Genomic DNA, 27,163 nt, shown 5'->3' with positions numbered 1-27,163 from the left:
CAAGCCTGCCCTGGATCCCTTGCACCTGCTCTTCCCACTGCCTGGAGCTTCTGCCTCTAGACAGCCCAAGGCCGGCCCCTAAATTCACTCCCTTCTCTCCTATAGAGAGCTCTACCTGGAATGTCACTCCCATCACCTCATCCTTGTCTTTTATCATAGCATTTATGGTGATCCAGTTTCATATTATGTATTTTTATTCATTTATTTATTGCCTCTGCCTAATAAACTAGGACCCATGAGAGCAGGAGCTCTGTTTTGTTGTCTGCAGGATCACCACACTGAGACAATGCTTGGCATCTAATATGTGCTTCATATGTATTTGCTGAAGAAATGGCAAAGTGGAACTTAAGACAAACTGTCCTGATTTCTCTGCTTTGTTTTACCCAAGGACAATTCTGCCAAAGGTAAGGATAATCCAGTGCGCAAATAACGTGGAGGTCCATTATCAGAAATTGACTGTAATTTGGACTCAAGTCCTGTTGCGTCCCTCTGTGGCTCCCTGTTCAGTTCAGATCAGTCGCTCAGTCGTGTCCGACTCTTTGCGACCCCATGAATTGCATCACGCCGGGCCTCCCTGTCCATCACCAACTCCCAGAGTTCACCCAAACTCATGTGCATTGAATCGGTGATGCCATCCAGCCATCTCATCCTCTGTTGTCCCCTTCTCCTCCTGCCCCCAATCCCTCCCAGCATCAGGGTTTTTTCCAATGAGTCAATTCTTTGCATGAGTTGTTGTAATAACATTTTATAATAGTCTGCCAGGTGAAACTTTAAATTCTAAATTCTTTCCCTCTAGAGTCTCGGAGTAACAGTCCCAGGCCTGGGCATGCAGAGGATGTGCAGGAGGTGATTTACTGGAATGGCATATATGCCTGGGACTGGCACAGTGATGTCAATGTCATATTTGCTAAATTATGTTGCTAATGAGGGCTTTCCAGGGAGTCTCAATGACAGACTCCTCATTTACTTCCAGAGCTGCAAACTCAACTCCAACAGCCCCTGAAACAAGCTTGGCAACATAAAGGCATAAATCCCTCTTCCACTGAGCAAAGAAATTATGTCATGACTCATGTTTACCCCGTGTAATAGCAAATGAAGGTGAGCATTTATTATTTACATACTTGGGTTCTTTCAGGTTTTTAAATCATTCTAGTTGGACTATAAAGCTTTATCAACTGTCTTAGACTGACCTACATAGCAGAGTGGAGGAATTTTTTAGTGGCAGTTAGAAAGCTTAGATTTGTTAGCGACGTGTAAACTTGTGGAAGCAGCTTGTCTCCCTTCTGTCCCTTTTTATAATGGAGGATAATATCGTTGAAAACTTCCCCAAATCCCATTTTCAGGAAATAACAAGTCTCATCAGCTTCCCCTTCTACAGCAAAAGAAACAGACAACTCAAAATATAAATAGAAAATATATTTATGGAATAAGATTTGTCTGTGTACAAATGTACAAATGTATGTGTAAAGAGTATGTGTCTCTCAAATTGTTTGTCAGTATTTGTAAGTTTCCTGCATTTCTTCATGCATCTAACACATAAATATTTATTGAGCATCTATTATGTTCCACTTCCTTTGCTAAATAGAGCCAGGGCTAAGCCATGCAGAGGACAGGTAGGGATGTACACATGCATTGCTTTTATCAATTAAGTTACAAGAATATGTTTTCTCTGACAAAAATCTGCTTGAGTTTGATAAAAGTTTGAGGGGAAGATAGAAGGGGTTATCAATATTTCAAGAAAAGTCTTATAAACCAACAACTGTAACAAATTGGATAGTTGTGTTGTATCTACATGACCACTGCAGAATCAGATGGCAGAAGTTCAGAAAATATTTGCAGCTTTTGAAACTAGTCTCTGATACTCCTCTTAATAGCATTTATTTCGTATCTGTGGTTTGTTTTGTAAATCTCTTCCTGAGGTTCTAGGGACCTACTGACCTCCCCATTGCCAGAGCTTCCAGTACCCAGAGCAGGGCCTAGCAGCTCAGGAATGATGAGGTCAAAGGTCCCATGCCTTCTGGAGGAAATGTTTACCATGCTTGTTTGGAAAGCAATTTGTAAGTATGCATTCTCCACCTCACATGACATTTGTGGAAAAACTTCAGACTTGGCCTTAAAAAAAAGGAAAAGAATTTGAAAAAGAACAGACACGTGTATCTGAACATGTATCTGAAAAGACACCAAATCACTTTGCTGTACATGTGAAATGAACACATTGTTAATCAACTATGTGTGTGTGTGTGTGTTAGTTGCTCAGTCATGTCCAACTCTTTGTAACCCCATGGATTGTAGCCCGCCAGGCTCCTCTGTCCATGGAATTCTCCAGGCAAGATACTGGAGTCGGTTGCCATTCCCTTCTCCAGGGGATCTTCCCAACCTAGGGATCAAACCCAGGCCACCTACATTGCAGGCAGGTTCTTTACCATCTGAGCCACATAATCAACTATACTCCAATATAAAATTTAAAAAATAATAAAAACAAAGATATTGATCAAGAACCTCCAATTCCCCTTTCTGTACCTTTTTCCTTCTTAAAGATACCTCCTAAGTTTCCTGGAACTTCATGTGCTTTGTCCACAGGCAAATCTGTTTCTAGGAGGTGATCTGGCTAGAGTCAGTCACACCAAAGTTCAAATGTCTGATGTGACTTTCTCCTTTTCCATAGACATTTACACTAACAAGACTCATCACTTCAGTCAAGTAGAATCATGTCTGAACTTCTTCCTTTACCACCTATTAATTGGAGATTTAGAGTGACTTTCAGCTCTGGTGTTCTGTGGTTCTAAACATATATTAACATGAAGCGGGCAGGGAGGAGGGAACATTGCAGGTAAAATTCTTTGTGGAAGACCCTATTCTCAATTAGGGTGATCTTCCTTACAAGTATTTCCTTAAAGTAGACTTCCCAGTTGGCTCTAGTGGTAAAGAACCCACCTACCCATGCAGGAGACCTAAGAGAGGTGAGTGCCATCCTTGCGTGGAGAAGATCCCCTGGAGAAGGAAACAGCAACCCACTCCAGTATTCTTGCATGGAGAATCCCATGGACAGAGGATGGTCCATAGGTCGCAAATAGTCAGACACAACTAAATCGACTTAGCCTGCATGTATCCTTACAAATAACAAAACACCTAACCACAGTTTAACCAGTAAAGTTACTTAATTACTCATGTAACAGGAAGTCTAGGGGTGGGAGTTTCAGGAGAGTGTCAGCAGTTCAGTACAGTTGGGCTACTGCTTCAGTCCCTCTGATGGGCTTGTCTTCCCATTGTGGTTCCCAAAGGTACCACATGGCTCCAGGCATCATATCCTCACAAAAGTGTTCAAAGAAGGAAGTCGAGGGGAGGGCAAAAGGGTGGACTCATGGGCCCTTCCCCTTCTGTCTGTGAGGAAACTCTCTGAGTCCCTAGCAGGTCCTCTGGAATCACATTGGCCAAGACTGGGTCATTCTGCCACCTCTAGGGGCAAAGAATTGATAGAGATCAATCTTCAGTTATGGGCTTCTCAGGTGGCGCTAGTGGTAAAGAACATGGCTGCCAATGCAGGAGACATAATAGACTCGGGTTCCATCCCTGGGTCAGAAAGATCCCCTGTAGGAGGGCTTGGCCACCCACTCCAGCATTTCTGCCAGGAGAATCCCATGGACAGAAGAGCCTGATGGGCTACAGTCCATGGAGTCACAAAGAGTCAGACAAAACTGAAGCAACTTAGCATGCATGCACACCAATCCTGAATTATATTCTAGGGTTAGGCATACTGAAAACTGATCAAAACAGAGATATTGCTATCAAGGGAGCAAGGGAAAGTGCTGCTGGAAGGCAGTCTAGCCTGGAGAGTGTCCACCACAATCTTGCAACCACATCACCAAGGAGCTCTTCTGAGCAGGTTTATGGCCAGGCTGGAAAATAGGTGAGTCAGACACCTGGACTCTCTCTAATCCCCACAGTCTCCTTTCTTGCAAATGTTCAGGTTAAGAGGGGAGGAGGCTGTGACAGAGAACGGATTGCTGTCGTTGTTCAGTCAGTCGTGTCTGACTCTTTGCGATCCCACGAACTGCAGCACGCCAGGCTTCCCTGCCCTTCACTATCTCCTGGAGTTTGCTCAAACGCATGTCCATTGAGTCAATGATGCCATCCAACTATCTCATCCTCTGTCACTCCTTCTCCTCCTGCCTTCAATATTTCCCAGCATCATGGTCTTTTCCAGTGAGTCAGTTCTTCGCATCAGATGGCCAAAGTATTGCAGCTTCAGCTTCAGCATCAGTCCTTCCAATGAATATTCAGGGTTTATTTCCTTTAGGATTGACTGGTTTGATCTCCTTGCTGTCCAAAGGACTCTCAAGAGTCTTCTCCAGCACCATAGTTTGAAAGCATCAAACTTTTAGGCGATGTTCTAAATTAAAAGAGAAACGAGATGTTGTAGCACTGTGCTCAACTTGCACATATAAGAACTTGCCTGTTCTTATATTTTCTCATATTTTTAGTTCTTTAACTTGAATTTATTCTGCTAAACATCTTCTTTAATCAAATCTGCAAACTTGCTAGAAAAAGCAATAGAGCTTTTTTTTTTTGGTGAAGCTATCCTCTCTCACTGAAATGGTCCAAAGATGATTATATTCAGTTTTATTTTCAAAATCTCCACTTACCAAAGGCTAGCATGCTAAGAAAACAGATGGTTTGATCTAAAGCTTCTTTTGTTGGAGGCAGGCTAATGTTTTAAACATCATGCCAAGATTTGAGTTGAAATTTTAAAATTGTTGTTTTCCCAGATTAAGCTTGGGACACTATCAAAATTCTTAGACAGTCTTCATGAGGGGAAAGCAAAGTTTGTGCATGAGGGCCAATTTAAGAAAAATAAAAATGTTTAAAAAACACATATTTCCCAATCAAAATGAAAATAGTTTTATTGATCCCCATGGAGGAAAAAGTCTCTTTTTTAGGACATACGGTACCTATTGCATTCAATAGGAGAATATCAGTTTACAAGTTCTTCCTTTTTTATAAAACAATTTAAGAAAATATTTTTATTATTTACAGTTGTGATTTCCCTTCTTTTCCAGCTGCTAAAATATTTATATATTAGAATCACCATAAAGGAGCAAACTTAGATTCATCTTTCTAATCCTTCATCTTTTATAATTGGATAGAGTTTGAGTTCATGAAATCTGCTTATGCACATCATTTTGTGTTACCTTTTAATTCACCTGTCAAAAATATTTTTTCCCATTTACAGATAAGAAAACTGAGGTTCAAAAATATAAATAATTTTCCTAAGGTCACAGAATGTTAGTGATGTAGTTAAGGCTAAAATGAGATTGTCATACCCATTGCAACTCTTACTAGTGTCTATCCTATGTCAAGCCCCATTTGACACTGGAAATAAGAAAACAGTAGTAATCAGATCTAACATTTACTGGATGCCAGGCACTGTCCTAAATATTTACATGCATTCCTTCATTTAATCCTCACAAAAACTCTATGAAGTAGGAATTCTTGAATTTCCCACTTTGCAGATGTGGAAACTAAGGTCTAGCCTCTGGGATAAGGTCATATTGCTAGAAATGGGGGCTTGTTGGCTCCTGACCATGTAACAAACACAGACCTGTCTGTGCACAGGTTACGGGAGCTGGTCACAGGTAGGGGCTGGAGCCATGACTGGCTGCCGTGATATACAGCTGCTCTTTGCACCATCGCTGCATTTTTTTTCATGACTCTCAAGTTGCCATGGTGCAAACCCGACTCAAAGAAGCTGATGCGAAAAGGATGTCTCTGATTCATAGAATCTAGGTGAGGGCTGAACAGCCAGACCACCCACCACGAGAAGGACAAGGATGCCGCCGGTCTCAGGCGCCGCTGGAGCCAGGAACCTCGGTGCTCACTGAGTGTTGTCATCTCTTGCCTTTGTTTCCTCGTGCCCCGGCTCCATTCTTTTTGCATTACCAATGGTTTTTATCAAATGGTAGGAACCCTAGTCACCAATAGTTTACAAAATTCATCATTTGACTTTCGCTAACAGAGAAGGTCTGACTCTCTTGGGTCTAGTTGGAAAAAAATTCCACTGAAGAGCTCTGATTGGCCTGGCTTATATAAGAAGCCACCCCTGGACCGATCAAATGGAGCTAAGGAGACACATCACATAAGAACATGTAAGAACTAACATGTATTGTTGTTTTTGTTATTCAGTTGCTCAGTTGTGTCTGATTCTTTGTGACCCCATGGACTGTAGTATGGCAGGCTTCTCTGTCCTTCACTATCTCCCAGAGTTTGCTCAAACTCATGTCCTTTGAGTCAATGATGCCATCCAACCATCTCATCTTCCGTTGCCCTCTTCTCCTCCTTAATCTCTCCCAGTATCAAGGTCTTTTCCAATGGGCCAGCTCTTCTAATCAAGTGGCCAAAGTACTGAAGCTTCAGCATCAGTCCTTCCAATGAGTATTGAGGGTTGTGCAGTTTGTGCATTTCACAAAATGCCTACCTAAAGGATGTGTGGGATTGAAATCAAGCCAATACTCTGCTCACCAAGCCATGCAGCCTGGAGAAGAGATCTTCCCAGAGGCAGGGTTACCCTATATTTCTCTCAGACACTGGGACTTACCAAGCTGGGCACCCATTGGGTTGGGTTCTTATTTTTTTTAACTGAGCTATAATTGACATATATCATTATGTTAGTTTCAAGTGTAAAATGTAAGGATGTGGTACTTACATATCTTGTGAAATGACACCACAATAAGTCTAGTTAATGTCTGCCATAGCTATAAATTTTTTTTCTTGTGATGAGAACTTTTAAGATCTACTCTCTTGGCAACTTCAAATATGCACCATATCAACTATAGTCACCATACTGTACATTACATTCCCTGGACTGACTTACTTTACAACTGGAAGTCTGTACCTTAAAATCCCTTCACCCATTTCAATCTCCCCCACACCCCCCATCCCAGCAACCATCAATATGTTCTCTATGGATGAGCCCTTCTGCCTTTTTTTCACACAAAGGCATTGATTAGGTTTGCGGTTGCCCTTTGTAAAACATGACCGCTCCCAAGGAAATATTGTATTTGTAGATGGAGGAAGAAAAAGCAAGTATTAATTTCAGGACAGAGGAGATATTCAACAGGACAATGAGTGTAAAACTATTTCTATTTCATGTAAATTAAAAAAAAAAACAATTCCACAATTAAGTCATGAAAAAAGATGATAAATAGAGTCTATGATGTGAGCAAAACCCAACTGCCCCTTCAAGGCCTAACAGATCTTGGGGAGTGTCTTGTTACTTTTCTAGGCAAATACATGTCCTCTCTTTGAGAATTCAGAACCTCTCTTGCAATGGATTTCAATTAAACAATTTCATGGTTTTTATATGAAAAGACAGTCTGACATTTCATAGAGATGCCTATTAATCTGATGGTCTCTGCTAGCAAAGTGCTACAGAAAGCAGCTCTGGTTACATTCAAATGGTATTTTAATGCTAGGTTTGTGAAGCTGTAAAAGCTTAATTTTCAATTTTTCCATACTTTTTAAACAAACTTTACTGATTTCTCATGGATCACAGCAAGGTTTTCTCTGGAATACAGTCATCCCACCTCTACCCAGCAATTCCAGCCAGTTCTCCAAAGCCTTGGTCCTCACGGAGGTAGTTCGACTGGGCGTTTGTCTAATGATGGATGGAACGGGCTGCCCTGGGAGCATGACCAGACTGCCCTATTCAGGGCAGGTCAGTCCCCAAACCATGAGGCCAAGGGTTCTGTGGATTTATTCTGGGATGACCAGTTCCCAACCTATTAGTAATTGTCCCAGAGACAAGTCTCAGGAGGGTGAGCTTCACCATCATCATCAGGCAGAGGGCAGCAGAGGAAGAATCTGATATTTCAAGAAGATGAGCAGTTTCATCAGCTGCAGTGTCTCCCTGGCTTAAGCAGATACTGAATTTTAGACTCTCCGTGGCCACTTCCATTTTCCTTGGCCCCTTTCTGTTCCTTGTTCTTCCTCCAGTTGCCCATCTTGGAGAGTCCACACTCAGGCATCTTTGAGTCACCATCCCCCCGCCCCCCATCACGAGTTCCATTCTGAGTGCACGTCTGTTAAACCCAGTTTGTTCATAAGTCCAACAGAAGTTACCCCAGGTACCCAACTAGCACAATCACAATATACACATGTATACACATTACATACAGACTATAGTACTGTGCTGTAATTGATTTATAATACTTTTCACACAATACATAAAAAACAAAAGTAAACAAAACACTTTTAATCTTATAGCACAGGACCTTGGAAAGTACAGTAGAACAGTACAACAGCTGGCACACGGTGGCTGGCATCCAGTGAACAGACAAGAAGAGCTATGGACTAGAGGAGGAAGAGGAGGTGGGAGGCGGGAGAGCTGAAGGATCGTCAGCAACGGGAGACGGAGGGCAAGCTGCAGTCTCACTCACGCCTGACATTGATGGCACGTTGATGGTTCTGGTTCCTTGCTAGAACCAGATGCACATTTGCATCTTTGATAGTTAGCAACTTAAAGGTTCATATGTAGGAGACTTACTGTGCCGACATCATCGTGCCCTTCCCTTCTGCCTCCTCTTGCCTACAGGTCTTTCTTGGTTCAATTAAGTAGTCAGAACCTAGAGAAATGAACAACCATGGAGCATCAGAGGAGGAGGAGAAAGCTGTGCCAAAGCCACCTCGGGGGAAGATGGGCAATACTCACGCTCATGAATCTCCTTCTTGCCTTCACTTCTCTTATGTCTCTATTTGCTTCTCAAGCTTCACTCATCCTCTCTTCTCTGCTTATTCCATCATCTCTCTTTCTTCACCTTCCTATGACCAGACCATCGTTACAGAGTTATTTTGTCAGGAAAGCTAACTGCCTGCTCAGTACATTTCAAATTTGATTATCATTTTCCTAATTAAAGCCGTATACCCTTCATCCAAGGACTCAAGTGATTCCTTTGGAATATGGGATCAGGGTCTGTGGCCACCATCATTCTGCTGCCTTTGCCCATGTGTGGCATCACTTTGGACCAGCAGAAGTCACATCCACCACTGCTGGGCGGGGTGGGGGGGGAGGTTTAAGGGCCCGAAGAGATAACAGCTTTAAGCAGAGGCCACACAAGGCACATGCCCGCATTAAACATGTAGATAAACAAGAAATAAATGTTCCCTGTTTTATGCCATAGAGGTTTTTGGGCTGTTTGTTACTGCAGCTAATGTTGCAGCCTAGCTGTTACAGAACAGGACCTGATGACAACCATGCAGACAGAATGACATGTTTCCTACTGAGTAATCCTCATGGAAAATTTCCATCTGCAGCATGAAACTGCAGCTTGTGACTCAGAGAGATCAAGAAGGCAGGCCAGTGACAGAGGGTACGTCTGATGCTGAATGTCTTAGTTTTACTCGTGTGTGTTAGTCGCTCAGTCGTGTCCAGCTCTTTGTGATTCCATGGACTGCAGCCTGGAAGGCTTCTTCCTCTGTCCATGGAATTCTCCAGCAAGAATACTGGAGTTGGTAGCCATTCTCTTTTTCAGGGGATCTTCCAGAACCAGGGATCAAACCTGGGTCTCCTACACTGCAGGCAGATTCTTTATCCTCTGAACCATCAGCGAGGCCCTACGCTCATCCCAATATCAGAAAAGCTCCAGGAATATCCCTGCCTTAGAACCTTAGCCCCAGAGAGAAGGAAAACTTTCTCTCCTAAGTGGCTTACAAAATCTTTATTTCTTATCCAAGGCCTGAGTATTTCCCAAGATGACTGATTCCAGGAGTTTCTTCTCTTTTCAGGAAACTCCATCCTCACCTTCACATACTGTGATCTGATCTGTGACTCCAACAAGACCATCACACAAATGTACTGGAAAGAAGAATCTAGGCTCTGCTGCAGTAAGAACCCAAGACTTCAGACGGATGGTTCAGGGATCTGAAAAGGTCTTTTGTGTGCTCTGCATGCTGGTATCAGGAAAAGCTTTTTTTTTTTTTTGCTCTTTTTTACTTTGGTGTTTTACTATTTCCAAATCTGGCTTATATGCAGGATAACCAGGGCACTGTTAAGGAAAAAAAAGGAGCTTAAACAGCCTGGCTGATGTGGCCAGTGGGCCCAGCCCCCACGGCTCAGCCCTGGGAGGGAGTCTCGGGGCTGGGAGCCTCTGGGCCCTGCCTGGTTTGTGCGCCTGTGGCCCAGCAGCCACCAGCCTGCCGGGGGCAGGGCAGCAGTGCAGACTGTCCCCTCCTCGCCCCATTTAGCTGGGGTTGCAGCCAGCCTGGTAGGGCAGCGACAGAGCTGACGGTCCTGTCCCCAGAGATCTGGTTGCTGCAGATGGACACCAGTACCCCGTGTGTCCTGAGTGAGGGTCAGTCCGGGAGGCCTCAGTTGTGGCCACCCTGCTCATAGGAGCTGCTCTCTGCTGGAGGCTGAGATGTCCGGGAGCCACCAGGAGACAGAGGGTTTCAGCTCATCCTGGTCTGGGCAGAGCACCCGCATGTACAACATTAGCGGTACCTTGTCCAGGTCGCTCTCAACCAACTCGCCTTTGGGGTTCTTGATCACCATCACCAACTGGGCCTGGAAGGTGGTGATTAGCACAGGCCTCTGCATCCATCATCTTGCTGTGACCTTGACTGTCAGCAAGTCCTTGACCTTGACTATCAGCACTGTGGGACACCCAGCCCAAGGCGTTGTTGCTCTTGGCACACTTCATCTTCATCTCAAAGAACCGATCAAGCACCACATTGCTGTCCCTGAGGTCCTTCAGCTGCTGGGCCCACTTGGAGTCCTTGTGCAGCGACCTCCAGTGCCTCCTCATTGGCTTCAAACACTTCCTCTTCCTTCAACTTCTCTCCAGCCACAGGTAGGCCCAGTCTGCCTGAGGATGCTCTGGTCCGTCTCCTTCTAGAGGGACTCCACACCCTGGCAGGTGGCTTTGAGGGTGGCAGTCCAGTAGAGCTTCTCCCCGCCTTTGGACAACAACTCGGCCAACGGCTCAGCTGTCGTGGCTGCTTCTTCGACACCCTCCTTGATTTTCCCGCCAAGGTCACTTTGACTGACTTCATCAAGACTCTCCTTCCTGCTGCCCGTGATCTCCCCCAGCTTCTTTCCTGATCACCTCTTTCCTTCTCAGAATTTCCGATTCGATGGTTCTGTGTCTCCTCGGCTTTCTGGCCTTGTCTCAGAACTTTTTTTTAACTTTCTTTCATTTCTTTGTTTTTGGCTAATTCCTGTGTGATATTAAGGAGCCAGCGAGAGAGAAAGCCGTTTCTGTTTCCCAAGGCACAGGATTTGGACAGGGTCCGCTCTCCGCTCGGCTGGTAGCAGCACCAGGTTCTGGCTGGACCAGAGGTGGACTCTGCTGCAGACCATCTCTGTGGGCACGGTACCAGCCTGCCCGCAGCAGCGCCGCCACCCTGCTGCAGGATCCCACGTGGGGGAAAGCTTTGATTGTGTTTTTAGAGCATTTACTTTTTAGAATTGGAGAAGGAAATGGCAACCCACTCCAGTGTTCTTGCCTGGAGAATCCCAGGGACGGAGGAGCCTGGTGGGCTGCCGTCTATGGGGTCGCACAGAGTCAGACACGACTGAAGCAACTTAGCAGCAGCAGAACTTTATTCATTCCAGACCTTTTCTCCTTTTTGTCTGGCGAAATCCTATGCCTTTAAGGGTCCAGCTCTCTGTGAAGTCTTCCCTGACTTCAGGAAGGGTGGATCTGTCCATTCTGAGAATTCCACAGCACTGCTCTCTATATCTTTATGACAAAATTACTTCCCTTACTATATTGTGATTTGCCATTTTTTTTATGTCTCTCGCCAGTTACTTAAAGATGCCTTGCTGAGGACAGGAATTGGGTATATTATTCCTGGGTCCCTCCTAGTGCCCAGCAGGGGTACATGGGACACAGGAATTATAACATGTATGTCAATCATATGGATGAGAGGCATCAAAAGGCATCGTCATTTCTCAACTCATTCTTGGGTTGTGCCTGTGTGTTTCTGTATTGTGGGAGTATGGAATACAGTTATGTCCATGTAGCCATCAGATATGAAGGCTGTGTCCACAATGGTCCATAGAGAATCTGTGAAAATAGTTCTTGGGCTGAAATATACAAAAGGCTTGAGAACTATTTATGCAGGCAATCACACCCTGAAAAGGAAGTGTGAGAGCCTTATTTGCCAAATAAGGCTACCCATACCATGTGTTATAACCCCATGTTTATCCCTACACCATTGCTTTTGTATTTAAAATCAGAACTTTTAAAAACATTTTCTTTCTTTTTTTTTTTTTAATGTGCATTAAGGGCACATAATGCACGATTGTATACTTAAACTGACAGTTGTGATTTTTCAGTAGAAAATAAAGGAAATGGTCAATTTTTTTTTGGTAGGGAGTTTTAAGCCCACATGATAAATCAACATTTTAAACAAATTTCTCCATCTGACTTCTTGTTTTCTGGTTTCATCTCATTGTGTGTGTGTGTGAGAGAGAGAGGGAGAGAGCAAGACAGATGAGCATTGTAAACCTTGTTGAAAAACAACCAAAAAAGGAGTGGCAGATTCTAACTGAGTTATTATAGAATTGCATTACTACATCTCTCCCCCTATTATAGGCCATGCTATTTTGTCATTTGTCAACTCCCTGAAAATATCCTTTTTCCCCCCACAAGTCAAAAATGTCTTCTTTAGGGCATACAGGATAAGTTGTAATAACACATTTGATAGCTCTAAGTAATTCTCTGCTACCAATGTACACAGTGAATGTTATTAATGGGAGACTCTTTCCATGGGCCCTGAAAATAGCCAATAACTCAACCTGTCAGCATTTTGATAACTACAGCCTTCAATTTAACATGAAGAAATATCAGATTCAGTTTAGTAGTCTCAAAAGCAATGAATACAGATGATGAAATCTCTTCTTTCAGGCAAAGAGACTGCAAATTATACATAGACACTTATTTCTAATAATGTCATTTCAATTTGCTTCTCAGTTGCCTGATATTAGAAGCATTTATTCAGGAATTGGATGAGAATTTAATCATCATTTCAGAGCTCCAGGCCCATCTCAGGGACCAATGGAATATCATATCAGCAACTGAGCGGCAATTCTTCCTACCCGCTTCCTGCATTTCCTTATCTCCTTTTTCTTCTTACTTTCCAAGTTTTATTTCTTTGTTTAAAAATTTTTCATTGGAATATAGCTGATTTACAACATTGTGTTAATTTCAGATGTACAGCAAAGTGAATCAGTTATACATATACATACATCCTGCCCTCCTTTTTTAGATTCTTTTCCCATATAGATTATTACAGAATATTGTGTAGAGTTCCCTGTGCTATACAGTGGGTCCTTATTAGTTACCTAGAGCTCTGACAAACCTAGATAGCATATTTAAAAGCAGAGACATCACTTTGCCAACAAAGGTCCATATCGTCAAAGCTATGGTTTTTCCAGTAGTCATGTATGGATGTGAGAGTTGGACTATAAAGAAGGCTGAGCACCAAAAAATTGATGCTTTCAAATTGTGGTGCTGGAGAAGACTCTTGAGAGTCCTTTGGACAGCACGGAGATCAAATCAGTCAATCCCAAAGGAAATCAACCTTGAATACGCATTAGAAGGACTGATGCTTGAAGCTCCAATACTTTGGCCACCTGATTCGAAGAGCTGACTCATTGGAAAAAGACTCTAATGCTGGGAAAGACTGAAGGTAGGAGGAGAAGGGAGCAACAGAGGATGAGATGGTTGGATGGCATCACCGACTCAGTGGACATGAGTTTGAGCAAACTCCAAGAGATAGTGAAGGACAGGGAAGCCTGGCGTGCTGCAATCCATGGGGCCATAAAGCGTCGGACACAACTTATTGACTGAACAATAACAAGTGCGTATATGTCAATCCCAGTCTCCAAGTTTATCTCTCCTCTTCCTTACCCCCTAGTAATCATAAATCTGTTTTCTATATCTGTAACTGTACTTTGTAATGGGATTTTATTTGGCCTGTAAAGCCAGCTCCGATGTAAAAGGCAAGCTCACTCTTAGAGATGGTATATTGTAGCAAGGACCAGTGATATGTTGGTAAATGTTTATCAGTGTAGCTGATTTCCAGCCACCAGCATGTTAACACTGAGGGCAGCCTCGGGAAAAGAGGCCCTGAAGCACATTATTCTGCAGCACTTCCATCGTACAGTGACAGTGTAAGAAAGTGTCCTCAAGAGCATAGATAACAGTAAAATGTACTGACATAATCAGAGAGTGGAATGGTGTGAGCATTTATTACCTTTGTTTTTTATATAATTTATGTAATTGTATTTTTAATATAATTTTTATAATGGCTATACTGGCTGACAAAATTCCTGATAATTTAATTTTTTCTTGTGATACTATGGGCTTCCATGTGGCTTAGATGGTAAAGAATCCTCCTGCAATGCAAGAGATCTGGGTTCGATCCCTGGGTCAGGAAGATCCCCTGGAGAAGGGAATGACTACCCACTCCAGTATTCTTGCCTGGGAAATCCCATGGACAGAGGAGCCTGGCGGGCTACAGTGAATAGGGTCACAAAAGAGTCAGACATGACTGAGTAACTACTACTTTCACTTTTCATGATACTATAGGAGCTAGCTTCAGCTATCGGATAGGATGCTTTACTCAACCTGCCTTCAGAACCCACACCCTCCCCATCCAACCCTGAACCCATACGGCATCACTTCAAGCACTTCTTTGCTAGTATCTTCAATCAGGAACATTTCTTGTTTGATTGGGATGGCCAATTGTTTTGGTTAGTGGCGGAGAAGTGCAAAGATTCATAAGAAAGAGTAGATAGATCAGAAAGAAGATTGGGACATCCTTTAACTCCCCCAAACCTAGAAACTTTTACTAAGTATCTTGAGTTACAGACAGACAGCCTGCTTCAATTTTATATTCTTGAATTTGGCTCACCACCTCCCAATGTCTTATAATTCACAGTTTATACACACACACACACATTTTTATATTCTCTTGAAAAATCTGAAAGTCTGGGCCAGTATTACCATAGGACTACAACCCCCTGGGTCTGAATAGTGACCCTTAAATGGCCTTGAGCTCTCCAATTCAATCTTCAATTTGCCAGTCCCTGGAGAGTGAATGAGTGGTCCCATTACAACCACGGCTTCCCCCCCAACCCCTGCCACCACCCCGCATCCTGGCCATTTCTACATATCACCACACCCCAAGTCCAACTTGCTTTCAGTCATTCATTTTCTGGCCTGTATGTCTCCTTCTCAATCTTCTTGATTGTACAAATGGCCTTTGAAGTCTCATTTCATACCAGAATTGTCTCGACTTTGGATGAAAGGTAATGATTCCTCTACCATTACTCTGGGCTTGTTTCAGTGGTAAAGAATCCTCCTGCCAATGCAGGAGCCACAGGAGATGTCGGTTAGCAGGTTCGAATCCTGGATCAGGAAGATCCCCTGGAGTAGGAAATGGCAACCCACTCCATTATTCTTGCTGGGATCCCATAATCCCATGGACAGAGGAATCTGCCGGGCCTCAGTCCATGGGGTCGCAAAGAGTCAGATGTGATTGAGCACGATGATTGAGACCATTACTCTGCTTGTTCTGCCTTCACCAACTGAAACAAATTTTTTATTTTTAAAAAACCACCAAAACACTTCTATGCACCTTGATTTTATGAATATCTTATGAATGTACAATTTTCATTGCCCTGTTCTTTTACAAGTCCCTTTTAGACAGCCTGTTCTTGAAGGGCAGTGCTCAGGAATCATAACCATTTAGCTTTCTTTGCATCTCACTTAGTAAAGAATCATGGACAGCTTTCTAAATGTTCTTTCATAGCTTCAAGAATGGGGATATTCACGGTGAGCTTATTGATACACGCCTGTGAGTGGCAGCATATGAAACAATCACTCTATCTTAGAGCAAGTTCAGTTCAGTTCAGTTTAGTGGCTCATTCATGTCCTAGTCTTTGCGACCCCATGAATTGCAGCACGCCAGGCCTCCCTGTCCATCACCAACTCCCGGAGTTTACCCAAACTTATGTCCGTTGAGTCAGTAATGCCATCCAGCCATCTCATCCTCTGTTGTCCCCTTCTCCTCCTGCCCCAAATCCCTCCCAGCATCAGAGTCTTTTCCAATGAGTCAACCCTTCACATGAGGTGGCCAAAGTATTGGAGTTTCAGCTTTAGCACCAGTCATTCCAAAGAACACCCAGGACTGATCTCCTTTAGAATGGACTGGTTGGATCTCCTTGCAATCCAAGGGACTCTCAAGAGTCTTCTCCAACACCACACTTCAAAAGCATCAATTCTTCGGTGCTCAGCTTTCTTCACAGTCCATCTCTCACAGCCATACATGACCACTGGAAAAACCATAGCCCTGACTAGATGGACCTTTGTTGGCAAAATAATGTCTCTGCTTTTGAATATGCTATCTAGGTTGGTCACAACTTTCCTTCCAAGGAGTAAGTGCTTTTTAATTTCATGGCTGCAATCACCATCTGCAGTGATTTTGGAGCCCCCCAAAATAAAGTCTGACACTGTTTCCACTGTTCCCCCATCTATTTCCCATGAAGTGATGGGACCAGATGCCATGATCTTGGTTTCTGAATGTTGAGCTTTAAGCCAAGTTCTTCACTCTCCTCTTTTACTTTCATCAGGAGGCTTTTTAGTTCCTCTTCACTTTCTGCCATAAGGGTGGTGTCATCTGCATATCTGAGGTTATTGATATTTCTCCCAGCAATCTTGATTCCAGCTTGTGCTTCTTCCAGCCCAGCGTTTCTCATGATGTATTCTGCATATAAGTTAAATAAGCAGGGTGACAATATTCAGTCTTGACGTACTCCGTTTCCTATTTGGAACCAGTCTGTTGTTCCATGTCCAGTTCTAACTGTTGCTTCCTGACCTGCATACAGGTTTCTCAAGAGGCAGGTCAGGTGTGTGGATCTTAGAGCAAGAGCCCTCACTAAAGAGTAAGTCATGGTGCTAGTAAGAGTGCTTTCAATTTTCTAGCAGTCTCCATGGCTTAGCAAATTATGTCTGCATCAGAGCTTATGCAGAAATTGTGCCAAGACACACTCTCAAAAATCCACAATCATTGTGTCTTTCTTTAAATGTCTTCTAAGTTATGAATATATAATGCATAAACAAGTTCTAGCTATTTTGTGCATTAAGAGTAATGAAACAATATTTCAACTGCCTTATCCTCACAAACAGAAACAACCACTAGCTTTTATTTCTAAATGTTTAATTCATCACCACAGCCACCATCATCTGGACTACAGATGGCAGACATACTTTCTGGAACTCTATTTCCAAGTAAACAGCATTTCCTTCAATGGTTCTGTAGAGAGAATACACAGTGTTTATATTCCTCTCAGCTCTTCTCTGCATTTTGCCCAAGATTATAAGCACATTTGGGATGAGAACAATCTCACTAAAGAACAAGTGTATTCTGTCAAATTGGGTTAGAGAGAAAAACTAAACTCAGAGGAGAGGGAAAATCCTTATAAAGAGATTCTTTTGGTTGGGTTGGGGTTTTTTGTTTAATTTGTATATTGCTTACTCAGTCTTTTGTGAGGGCACAGTTATCATTTCCAGTTCTATTTTCTTTGTTCATAAATTCCTGACCAGACATAATTCACTTAATTAACAGCTCTTTGAGTCAATCGAGTTTGCCGCCTTAGGGGACAGACACCAGAGGGCCAGAAACTCCTGAGTGAGCTGGCGAGGCTCCAGAAGTACATAATCACACACTTGGGCTGTTTCTGAAGAAACAGAACAGACCCGAATGCAAAATGACAGCAGCAGAGCCCGCGGCCGCTGTGGACAGGAGGTGAGTCTCCCTCTGTCTTCCATGTTGGAAAAGCTTGCTTTCCATGTACGTGTGAACCCCAGTGATACACACAGATACAGTGAGCTCAAAAATCAGAGCAGGCAGATGTCAGTAGCCAGCTCACTGGAATGTCTGGAACCAATAATTTCAACCACTTGACACAAGCATTTGATCACTGCAAGTATGAAACATACAATCAAAAATAAAAAAATAGAATAGATAAAATGAAATGAGTGGAAACCATCACATTACTGGGTTCACTGTGCTTTCAGGGATTTACACCTGTTTACAGCATGAGTACTAAGTTTTTATTTCTGAGGTCTGCTGGTAACAGTGTTGATTTCTGGGCTGCAAGATAACTGGGGCAAAGGTTGTTTGGGATCCTATTGAATGATCTGGCTGTGTGCTTTTAGAAAGCAATTCCGTATTTCATATGGTGGACATTAAAGTGGGACAGGTGCCTTGGGGCCTGAAATGTTTATGACTGCTAATTACTGATTTTTTTTTTTGTAGAAAAAATATATATGAAATTTTATTACCAGTACCATTTGAATATAAATATAACAAAAACATATTTACTAATCTATAAACCACTTGATTTCAAACAGTATTCTATACATAAAGTTATTATATCAATTATAATAATAGTTCAGTTTAAAGTAAACTTGAACAATCTAATGTTTAACTTTAATAATTACTAATATTTAGCTATACTTAACTATATAGCATATCTAAATGCTTATTTGGAAGTAGTAATAGATCAGAGGTCTTCTGATTCCCTTTTATTTTTGATTTATTCATTTTTAATCTGAGGATAATTGCTGTACAATATTGTATTGGTTTCCGCCATACATCAGCATGAATCAGCCATAGGTATGTATATGTTTCCTGCCTCTTGAACCTCCCTCCCAACTCCCACTCCACCCCACCCCTTTGATCAGCATTTTATGTCTTTCTCTATATTTCTTTCTTTTTTTTTTAATTGTTTAGTTTTTATTTCATAATCATAAATTTAACTTTGCAATCCAGCTAAACTTGGAGGGGGATAAGGAAAATATGGAACCCAAAGAACTGTAGCAAGAGCACAAAGATTATAGGATATTTCAAGCACATGGGGTGAAGGGGTGCTCTCCTGGGCTACAGAAGGAATGGTCTGGTGCTTAAGTAAAACACAAGTCAAATTTAGTAGATTTGTCCACAGTCAGCAATGGTGATCTTCTTGCTGATCTTGCCATTCCTGGACCCAAAGCGCTCCATGGCTTCCACAGTATTCATGCCCTCTTTCACCTTGCCAAAGACCACATGCTTGCCATCCAACCACTCAGTCTTGGCAGTGCAGATGAAAAACTGGGAACCATTTGTGTTGGGGCCAGCATTTGCCATGGACAAGATGCCAGGACCTGTATGCTTCAGAATGAAATTCTCATCATCAAATTTCTCGCCATAGATGGACTTGCCACCAGTACCATTATGGCGTGTGAAGTCACCACCCTGGCACATAAATCCCGGAATTATTCTGTGAAAGCAGGAACCTTTATAACCAAATCCTTTCTCTCCAGTGCTCAGAGCACGAAAGTTTTCTGCTGTCTTTGGAACTTTGTCTGCAAACAGCTCAAAAGAGACGTGGCCCAAGGGCTCGCCGTCGACAGCGATGTCGAAGAACACGGTGGGGTTGACCATGGCTAGACAGCAAGGGAAGCTCTGGGGTGGTGGTGTCTGCAAGGCCCCTTCTCTATATTTCTTCACTCCTAGGTTGATCTGATATTTGGCCAATAAGGAGTATCCAGAGGGAAAATTAATACTTTTTACAGGTAGATAGCACCATATCACCTGTGGTAAACGGTTGAATGTTGCTGTATATTACCTTTTCTTGTGTTCCCTCCCATAGAGCATCCTGATTAGACAGGTCAAGCTCCATTTCTGAGTCAGGGAATCTTACAAACCAACTTCATTTATTTAAGCAACTGCTCTAGGAAAAGCAAAACGCTAAGCACTGAAAGCAACCTACAAAACTTTGAGTAGTAAAAGGAAAAAAGTGAAAGTGAAAGCAAAAGTCGTTCAGTTGTGTCTGACTCTTTGTTACCCCCTGGACTGTAGTCCATGGAATTCTCCAGGTCAGAATACAGGAGTGGGTAGCCTTGCCCTTCTCCAGGGATCTTCCCAAACCAGAGATCAAACCCAGGTCTCCCGCATTGCAGGCAGATTCTTTACCAACTGAGCCACAAGGGAAGCAAAGGAAAAAAGAGTGTAGAAATACAGATTATACACTGTGATTTTGCAAAGAACTAACTGTGGCTTCATCACTTCATGGGAAATAGATGGGGAAACAGTGGAAACAGTGTCAGACTTTACTTTTGGGGGCTCCAAAATCACTGCAGATGGTGACTGCAGCCATGAAATTAAAAGACGCTTACTCCTTGGAAGGAAAGTTATGACCAACCTAGATAGCATATTCAAAAGCAGAGACATTACTTTGCCAACAAAGGTCCATCTAGTCAAGGCTATGGTTTTTCCTGTGGTCATGTATGGATGTGAGAGTTGGGCTGTGAAGAAGGCTGAGCGCCGAAGAATTGATGCTTTTGAACTGTGGTGTTGAAGAAGACTCTTGAGAGTCCCTTGGACTGCAAGGAGATCCAACCAGTCCATTCTGAAGGAGATCAGCCCTGGGATTTCTTTGGAAGGAATGATGCTGAAGCTGAAACTCCAGTACTTTGGCCACCTCATGCGAAGAGTTGACTCATTGGAAAAGACTCTGATGCTGGGAGGGATTGGGGGAAGGAGGAGAAGGGGACAACAGAGGATGAGATGGCTGGATGACATCACTGACTCGATGGACGTGAGTCTGAGTGAACTCTGGGAGTTGGTGATGGACAGGGAGGCCTGGCATCCTTCAATTCAGGGAGTCACGAAGAGTCGGACATGACTGAGCGACTGAACTGAACTGTGGCTGAGTAGTCCTGGCCTCAGAGCAGGGCTAGAAGCACAGTCCTTTTTTTGGCCCACTTGTTGTTTTTCTTTTTAAAAATTGATTCAAGAACAATAAAACTGCAATAGGCAGCCAGGTCCACCTGCCATGTGATGCTGACCCCCCTCATCAGCACTTCTGATTTCCAGAGGCTGGAGTCCGAGGCAGCCTCAGCAAGTACACAGATTAATATATTTGCCCAAAATGGAAGAGTTTTTGAGCTGGCAGTTGTTGATAAAGATGTGCCATCCCTGGTTTTGTTCTTTACATAAGGTCTTTGCACCGAGACGGTGAAATTCTTGTGACTTCTGTGTAGGTTGTTGTTTTGGTACAAATGAAGACATGGGAGAGGGTGGTGATCATTCCTAAACTACTGAAACAAAGGAAGGTGGATTCTATTATTCCAAGGGCCCTGGGAATTGAATGTCTTCAGAAACATTCGAGAAAGAAGGAAGCTAAATGTTAAAAGGCCTTGAGTGAGTGAGTGAGTGAGTGAAGTCGCTCAGTCGTGTCCAACTCTTTGCGACCCCATGGACTGTAGCCTGCCAGGCTCCTCCATCCATGGGATTCTCCAGGCAAGAATACTGGAGTGGGTTGCCATTTCCTTCTCCAGGAGATCTTCCTGACCCAGGGATGGAACCCGGGTCTCCCACATTGTAGGCAGATGTTTTACCATCTTAAGGCCTTAGTGTTGATTAAAAAGTAAGACCAGAAACAAACAAAAAATAAATAAAGTGGATTCAGTATTTTACAATTAGATTATACACAGTGACACACAAACTTTTATGTTTTTGTATTCTCTTGAAAAATCAGAAAGTCTGGGCCTGTGTTAGCACGGGGCCACAATCCCTTGGGTCTGATTACTGATCCTTAGATGGCCTTGAGCTTTCCAGTTCAAGACAGTCTCACCAGTCCCTAGGGAGTGAGTGACTGGTCTCATTACAACCATACCCCCCTCCCCCCATGTATCCTTCCTGCCTGGACAAGAAGACACTTGGGTCTCTGTCGTAGAATTCCTCATGAGAACTCGGTCACTTTAGTCATGTCTGACTCTTTGGGACCCCATAGACTATAGCCTGCCAGGTTCCTCTATCCATGGGATTATCCTAGCAAAAATACTGGAGTAGGTTGCCATTTCCTACCCCAGGGGATTAAACCCACGTCACCTGCATTGGCAGGCAAATTCTTTACCACTGAGCCACCATAGAAGTTTCATAACGTTGCTCATAGAAATTGTTTCAGATCCTCTACTAAAACTCCGTGACTGTGAACAAATCACGTATCCTCTCTGTCCTCTGTCTCCTCATCTCTGAAACAGGGATGATAATACCTGTAACAGTACACCTATCTCATAGTGTTGAAGTGTAGATCATACAGCCTGCAAAAGAGCTTCTCATGTGTTGATTACTGCTGTTCATTTATTATTAAATAATTTTGTAATTATATGAGTGTTAATGATTGATCTAAAACCATTAAATCAGAAGTCAAATAAGTTTCTAATTCTGATTTTTTTCTTCATTGTATATATAATGTCATCAGCAACACATTAAGAGTAACCAATGAACTGCAATTTAGAGATGTAATTTGCTGATGGGGTCAAAAGCAGGTTTACTATAAAACTGACAAAATGTCAGAGCCCCTCATTTTTAATGGACCATTTCCAAGGCCTGGGAGAGAACCTAGAAATGAGTTCACCTAGTCATGTGCTTTTCTAAAATATGTCAAAGTAAGATAGTTTCACTGTAAGTTTCAAAGTAAGATAGTTAAGACAATTGTCTCTTTCCACTCATTTTTCCTTTGTCATACTTGCCCTGTGATATCAGGGATTTTAGAGTGGCCTGGCTTTTGGGAGATACAGATAAAGGGAGCTGAGCAAAGGAAGCATATATTTTTGGTTTAATGGAGTATATTTATGTAGCTTATGGTCTCTTCTGGCATTGTTACTTATTGCTAGGTATCCAGGTATAAAGATGACTTTCAGGAAAACCACCATTGTCCACCAGGCTGACTCACCCAACGGTAACACAAAGTGTAGGGTCAGAGATGAGGCTGCAACACGAAAGTGTTCTAACCACTCAGCCCTAGATACGGGGGCCATGTGGGAGAAACAAGGTTTGGAATGTATGGACCGAAGCTAGTCTGCAGAAATCTCTTTTAATTATCAGACCCGCAAATCAAAATTGTTAGTGGAAGATTTGGTTCACTACAATACCTACCCAAATGGGAGTGTTGTCAGGGAAAGATAAAATAATTCAGAATATACAATTTTAAATACTCTATACGTTTCTTTTTTTGTGGGAATCATGCAAATACAAGTTTATAAGAATTCTTATGTTTATAGAGCAAAACTGTGGCAGTACCACGTGCATCTGAAATGTCTGTGTGGCATTCTGTGCTTTTTGCAATGCATTAACTTGTTACTCAACAAGCTTTACTGTTGTTACTCAACATCTTGTCCTGACAGTAGTTCCAGAAGAAACAACCTATAACATTGCCATTGGCATAGTGAGTCTGCACACAGATTGTCTAAAAGCAGTAAGATGACCCAAAGAATAGCGGGTCTCAGTGATAAAAATTCCTACACATATACATCAACAAGTTAATATATGTAAAATAGAAATTGTGTGATAGATAACCAGTAAGGACCTACTGTTCCCTACTGTACAGGGAACTATAATAAATATTTTGTAATAACCTAAAGGAAAAGAAGCTGAAAAAGAATAGATATATATGTATAACTGAACCACTTTGCTGTATACGTGAAGCTAACCCGACACTGCAAATCAACCATACCTCAATTTTTTTTACAGTTGTTTGATTACCAATTTATATGGCTCTATACAAGGTAGGAGCAATTAAAATGTATTTGAAACGCACTTTTGCAAACCTTAAATTCAGATTGTGTACACTGCTATGAGTTATGGACTATGCCAAAATTTAAATAAAATGAAATTAAGTATCCTACTGCAAGCCAAAAACCTATTCTGAAAGAAAGAAGACTGTACGGGCCTCAAAATGGCCAAATTCTCCTACTGGGTCTGAAGGAAATGGAAATCTCTTGGAAGCAACATCGTGAAAAGATAGATATATTTACTAGAATGAGAATACTTTCAGAAGGAAGAGCAGTGAAAGAAAAGGAAAGTTAAGAAGGGAGAAAGTGTGTATGTTAGTCCTTTTCTCCCAGTTCGTCCCACCCTCCCCGTGCCGCCTATGTCTAGTCCGTTCTCTATATCTGCATCGCTATCCTGCCCTGTGAATAGGTTCATCTGTACCATTTTTCTAGATTCTACATATATACATTAACATATGATACTTGCTTTTCTCTTTCTGACTTAATTCACTCCATATGACAGACTCTAGGTCCATCCACATCTCCATCATATGACCCAGTTTTGTTGAGTTTTGTTTTTTATGGCTGAGTAATATTCCATCGTATATATGAACCACATTTTCTTTATCCATTCATCCGTTGACGGATGTATAGGCTGCTTCCATGTCCTGGGGTACATGTGTATACATATAGCTGATTCATGTCATTGTATAGCTGAAGCTAACATTGTAAAGCAATGTTGCAAAGCAATTGTACACGATGAAAAACATTTTTAAAATAAATTTAAAAAAAAAGAGGAGAGAAATTATAAGTCCACCAGAGCATTCAAGACAGTCAGCAACCACTTATCTTGAGGAAGAAGTTGATTTTGTTAGGAACCATGTCTCTTTCCTCATGTTGTTACGGAAAGCAATAAAATGTTCAACATTGTTAATGACAGCAGGTTTTCAGAATTGTGATCCTTATAATATGTAGAGAGAAATGAACAGAATGCAAAATAAACAAAAAGTCTTAAATAGATATTTTGAGAAGAAAAAAATGTAACTGGTTAAATTATTTTGAGATCCGGACTAGGCTAGCCCAACATTAAACTGCATGAATCGTTTTAAACTGTTTTCAGTGAGACAGACACAACCGACACGAGACAAGTGCTCAGTTGGAATGACCATATTGAGAATTCTCAAGTCCTGGAGATGACACCGAATCCAAGGAGGCTGTGTTTACTTGTTTTATATGCAAGTGAAGCCAAACAAAGCACACTGAATCAGGATTTTAAGACCAAAGACAACTTACTATTATTCCTGGAGTGCTAAAAAGTAGTTACAGTTGTTCAATTTTAAGTGAGAGTTTTGTCCTTCAGGGTCATAATGAAAGCGAAATTCTTAAATAAAACAAATTTAGTGGGAATTATGTAGTTATTGAATTTAGTCCATTGTTGTGTCAGGACTTGGAAAAAATGTCAAAGTGAAAAAAAAACAAATGTGACTTACTTATACAAACATTTAAAAAAATTTGAAATAATGGGAGAATCCGTACAAAATGAAGTGGCAAACCAAACACCACCTACCACTCCATTACTGTAGATTCTACCCTGGTCACTTGGCAATAACAATGCACACTTTTTACAAAAGGAAATCCTATGAGCAGTTTTAAGCTATTTTTTTTCCCTTTGGCCAAATGAAAATCATCTATTTGTAAGTTTCTTAAATCAATAAAATATGTTCTGGACAATTGCAACCTGTCATTGAAAACCATTTGCCATCAGTTGTGTGGCAACATAGCAGTTACGAGAGATGAGAACCAAGATCTGTGTGAATGTGTAACACGTGTTGCTCCATCTCTGCATCTCATCAGACGGAAAGTTGCTTCTTAGGACCAGAAGTTATTAATTACTTTGGTATTTTATAATAGTTTTGTTTTCTTTTCAGATCCATCTGATTGATGGAACAAATGAAACACATATGCTATCCTGGATTACTTTTGAAGAGTAAGTATAACAAGATGGCCCATCTCTAATAACACTGGGGCTAGGAATATAGATGAGGCAAGATTGGCCTGTTTATGTTTGGGGCTGGAGAATGGGTTCACTATACTGTCTATTTATTTTTATATATGTTAAAAATTAAAAAAGGTTAACATTTTTTGGTTTGGTGGTAAAAGGAAAAAGCTGATTTTCTGTTCATTCAAGTTATGTACAGACCCAGATTTATTCATTAACTCACTTCCTCTAGCAGAAGCTACAAAATTTGAGGGGAAAACTTCCTTATGTCATTTCTCCCTTTTCTATAGATTTCATGCTCAAAAGCTGATGGGCTATAAGAAAAGCAATAAAGACGAACAACAAAATAAATAGACATATATGGGGGCACTGAGAAGCAAATTGTAGCGAAAAATTTTCAGAGCATGATAACAGCAATAATTCATTACAAGATAAACTTCTAATAGAAGTAATAAACAGGGTATTTGATTGTTTGCTGTTCCATCCAATTAGTGGAAAAGAATTTTATGAACAATGAAGAAATATTTATAAGATTTGTTTCTTGGACAGGAAATACTAATATCAACGAAGATAATCTGAAATTCATAGCACATTTTCATCACTACAGAAAGCTTCCTTGTCCCAATTTTCAGTCAACCTCCCCACCTCCAGTGCCATAATAAACAACCATCAGTATTCTCATTTCTGACTTACAGCTTAGTTTTCACTGTTCCAGTGTTTAATATAAACAGCATAATATACTGTTCACTCTTCTGTGAATGTCTTCTTTCAGTCAAGGTATTATTTGGAAGATTAATCTCTGTTTTATACATATCACAAGAGGGGCCATGGTGAAAACAGCTTCCCAATGACTCCCTTTCCTGTTATCTTATCCTTGTATAATGGAAAATTGCTACCCCTGCCATCACGTGACTAGGTCTATATACTACCCCATGAAACGGACTGCTTTTATGACTTGATTGACCAATAAAATGTGATGGAAGTGATATTCTTTGACTTCTGAATCCAAGCCTTAATAGAGCTTATAGCTTCTACTTTATGTCTTGGAAGAAAGGTGTGAACGTGCGAGCTCCGTCATGTCCAACTCTTCACGTCTCCATGGACTGTAGCCTGCCAGGCTCCTCTGTCCATGGGATTCCCAGGTGAGAATACTGGAGTAGGTAGCCTGCCGGGAGCCGGTGAGGCATTCCGCTCGTGACAAAGGTCATGAGGAAGGAGGCTCGGCATACGCAAAGGCGGGATCGAGCCTCAGGAGTCCGCCCGGATATTCTCGAGCATTTTCCCCCCAAAAAACCAGAGTCTGCCTACTTTATTGCTTTGTGCTCTCACCTCTGACTTTACTGGGGGCTGTCCCCTACCACCATCTCGCTCTCTCTGTCGAAGAGTTAACTTACAGCTCCAATTAATAAAGTTCCTGGGCAATTAGGAGTGTTTAAATCCAAACCCCTCAGATGTCTCTCTAACTCGCCTGACAAGTTTACCCGGACTCCTACAGCTATGCATACGATTGTTTACAGTCTCCCAGCCTCGAGAGGCACAGGAAGCTTAAGATATTCAAATA

The 27,163-nt window shown here is 41.9% G+C and overlaps 2 pseudogenes across 1 annotated transcript; both read right to left on the bottom strand.

Annotated features, from left to right (window-relative positions):
- Window positions 1-10,508: 10,508 nt before the first annotated feature.
- Window positions 10,509-17,366, bottom strand: LOC147365660 (mitochondrial import inner membrane translocase subunit TIM44 pseudogene; annotated as a pseudogene).
- Window positions 17,367-18,770: 1,404 nt separating this feature from the next.
- LOC147365659 (peptidyl-prolyl cis-trans isomerase A pseudogene) lies at window positions 18,771-19,540 on the bottom strand (annotated as a pseudogene). The gene has a single exon (XR_015132640.1). The product of XR_015132640.1 is annotated as a peptidyl-prolyl cis-trans isomerase A pseudogene (transcript).
- Window positions 19,541-27,163: the final 7,623 nt, after the last annotated feature.

Source organism: Bos grunniens, chromosome 9, assembly GCF_055505025.1.
Source record: "Bos grunniens cultivar Pamir isolate PY7600 chromosome 9, Bosgru_T2T1.0, whole genome shotgun sequence".
Lineage (NCBI taxonomy): Eukaryota > Metazoa > Chordata > Mammalia > Artiodactyla > Bovidae > Bos > Bos grunniens.
This window is presented reverse-complemented; position numbering and strand designations above follow the sequence as displayed.